At 37.6% G+C, this 3,679-nt stretch overlaps 1 pseudogene; it reads left to right on the top strand.

The window, feature by feature from the left end:
- The first annotated feature begins 2,377 nt into the window (after positions 1 to 2,377).
- On the top strand, positions 2,378 to 3,207 carry LOC103075873 (zinc finger protein 148 pseudogene; annotated as a pseudogene).
- Positions 3,208 to 3,679: the final 472 nt, after the last annotated feature.

Raw genomic sequence — 3,679 nt, 5'->3', positions numbered from 1 at the left:
CTTGCATCTTCTTAAGTAACTATGACATATGAAAAGACTTTTCGGATTGTTTGGCTCATTCCAGTGACAAAGAACAAAAATATGTGGCAGTTTTCTAAGCCAATTGTGGGTTATTATGAGGACAAACAAAAATGTAAGGAAGAATAGCAAAGTATTCTGGAAGAGGATCAGCCTGAACTCCCAGTGAAGTGGATAGTTTTTCAAGACACATAACAAGTGATCTTACTGTCCTCTCTTCATAGCAGCAACAGCAACAGGCATATTTTGTTCTTTATTCAAACTATTTGTCATGATGGCAAGCCGGACCTCTTTTCCTTTATTGATTTCTTCTGTTGTCATTACTAATAAACTCTAAGTAAGGTTTTTCTGCAAATTTCACAAGAGAATATATCCGATTGGTTGAAAATTCTTCATCCAGTATACAGTGATCTGTTTCTTAACCTGTGCACATCATTGGCCTCTGGCTAAGCCACAGATGACCTCCTTTTGATGGGTCATTGACTCAAACCTAAACAACTATAGTCAGGATAGTGAGTTCAATTTATGGCTTAGGAATGAAGACAGCTTGAAGAAGCTTTTGTTAAAAATAGGTAGTATCAAAAGGCATTAAGGAACTCAGTTTCTGGTGTATGACAAAAATGAGGACTGAGACAACCATAGGTATGAAAACTCAGGTAATTAATGTATTATGAGTCTAAATTTCCTCATCTGTTAAATGCGGATTCATCAAAATATTTTCTGAATCTCTACTGTGTACTAGGTACTCTTCTGGGCACTCGAAAAATAATTTTGTTCTCCAGTGAAAAATAGAGCCCTCATGGAACTTATATTCTGGTGTGGGAAATTATGGATGAAATAAATAAACAACACAGGAGGTTCAAAAGTGATTAAATGCTATGGGGAAAAATGACATATACATAGAGAGAGAACAGGATAAGAAGGATTAGGGATGCTTAGTGGGGGTGTTGCAAAGATTAATAGGATGATCATTTCAGTGAGAACGTGTACAGTTGAGCAAAGACTTTTGAAGGAAGTGAGGTATTGTGATTTTTTAAAATATTGATTTTTTCAAAAGTTAATGATGATTTTGGAAAGATGCTTCTACTGCACTGGTATTCTAAACATAAAACAATCTAGATTACTACTTATTCTCCGAATACCCTTAGACGATACAGCCTCCATTCATTCACACATTCTTTTCTCTCTACTATGAGTAATTCCTACCCAGCAATGGTAAAGTATCAAAAATATTATTTTCTTGACTAGGTCCACATCAAGTGCTATCTGCTTTCATGAAGTCTTTCCTGACACCCAATGTACACATCCCTTTTTAAATTATTGACCCAACCGTCTAATCATTGCTTCCACCTACAACAGTGATGAAATTCTTGCTATGTGCCTAGTGAGTGTTATTTCTCAAGGTGACAAACATGAGTAAAAAGAATACTTAAGCTCAAGTCGTCTAAAGTCTAGTTACTATCTCCTTTGACGCTGTCTTACAGTATTTCCAATATTTCATTTCACACTTTCATTATTTGTGTTATTCATATTTAGTTGTTAGATCATGGGCTTTCATGAGACCAACCTGAACTTGCGTCCTAGTTCCCAACTTTTTCTTTAGTTCAAGTGCCAAGTTTTTATTATTGTTTTTAATTTTAAAAGTAAAATCCATAACTTCCTTAATCTACTAAGAAAGCAATACAGTAATATATAAACTTTAAAATGATATATAAAAAAGAGAAAGTTATGTATTTTCTCATTTGTGAATATTGATGTAAAAAACCTTAAAAATACTAGTAAATCAGTTCAAATTACAATAATAATTAATTCATTCCTAGGGCATATTACCCCAAGAACATGTGGATTATTGAGTTTTAAGGTATCATCTAATGTACTGCATTACACTAATGAATTAAAGAAACAAAAAAAACTTGTAATTTTATTGGCAGATGCAGGAAAATACTTGATAAATAAACAGCTAACATATATTAACGGGGAAGAAGAGGAGAAGGGTGCAGGGGTGGGAGCTGTTGATGAAGCTACCACAGCAAAAGTTCTCCCCCCTCCCCCTTTCCCCTCCTCTTAAGGCCCCTAGAAAGGCTGAAGCTGCCACCGCCTGCAGTCGGTGACCTCGGCACCCACCGGCAGATAGAGGGAGGAATCAACAGCTTGGAAATTCGGCCAAGTGATCTGGCAGGATGGGCATTTGCCCGACCTATTTTGTAGAACTGGATGGCATACGTGATTGAGGTGGTATTGAGGGTCTCTGAAGCCTATGAAAGGTAGAAACTCAACCATGATTTCTTTTTCAACTCTACAGCATTCCCTTTCTTGAAGTCTTCATTTTTACATTAGTCTCAGGCAGTTATACTTAAGCATGAACATTGACGACAAACTGGAAGGATTATTTAAATGTGGTAGCATAGTTGAAATGCAGTCTTCCAGGGCAATGGTTGTAATGGGTGGAGTGTCTGGCCAGTCTACCGTGTCTGGAGAGCTGCAGGAGTCAGTGCTTCAAGATTGGAGTATGCCTCACCAGGAGACACTTGCTGCAGATGAAGTGTTAACAAGAAAGTGAAATGAGACAACAGGATATGATATCAAATGATGAACTCATGGTCCATGAGGAGACAGTGAAAAATGATGAGGAGCGGATGAAAACACATGAAAGACTTCCTCAAGGACTACAGTATGCACTTAATGTCCCTATAAGTGTAAAGCAGGGAATTACTTTTACTGATGTATCTGAGCAACTGATGAGAGACAAAAAACAAATCAGAGAGCCAGGACTTACAGAAAAAGAAGAAATGGAAACAACGTTCTCCTGAAAAAACCCTTACAATAAGTGAAGATGGATCACTTGGTTGGAAACCCCCTAAATCTCATGTTTGTGAGCACTGCAATGCTGCCTTTAGAATCAACTATCACTTACAGAGATATGTCTTCATTCATACAGGTGAAAACCCATTTCAATGTGACATGCGTTTCATACAGAAGTACCTGCTACAGAGACATGAGAAGATTCATACTGGTGACAAACCATTTCGCTGTGATGAATGTGGTATGAGATTCATTCAAAAATATTATATGGAAAGGCATGAGAGAACTCATAGTGGAGAAAAACCTTACCAGTGTGAATACTGTTTACAGGTGATGAGACAAACCATGCTTCTGCCATATCAACACAGGACTTTTCGGATCAAGTGACTTCTCAGAAGAAAGCTGAGGCTCAGCCTGTCCACCAAGCTTTTACCAAATGAGCTCTTTTCCATGCTCCATATCATGGATCCAGAGCTGGAATAGCTCCTCAGTTTAGCACTGCCAATGGACAGGTGAACCTTTGGGGACCAGGGACAAGTGCTGAACTTCCAGAATTTCCCTTGGTGAATGTAAATGATAATAGAGCTAGGATGACATCCTTACCTGATGCCACAACTGGCCAGACTTTTGGCTAAAAAAAAAAGTGTAAATAATACTGGCACTTTAGAACAGATTAATCAAGAGTGGGGTTACTCTGTAAAATGGAGTGCTGTATGGATTTAAGAGCAATGCGTTAAAACAAGCTGATATGAATAGCAAGATAATCCAATAACTGCATTTTGTTTGGTTAGTCATCATTCTTTGAACTGCCTTACATGTTGTCACCTTTATAGAAGCAATGCATTATTTGTTTTAGATC

This window comes from Lipotes vexillifer, unplaced genomic scaffold (assembly GCF_000442215.2).
Source record: "Lipotes vexillifer unplaced genomic scaffold, Lipotes_vexillifer_v1.1 scaffold555, whole genome shotgun sequence".
In the NCBI taxonomy this organism is placed as follows: Eukaryota; Metazoa; Chordata; class Mammalia; order Artiodactyla; family Lipotidae; genus Lipotes; species Lipotes vexillifer.
Note: the sequence above shows the minus strand (reverse complement) of the source record. Positions and strands in the feature narration are given on the sequence as shown.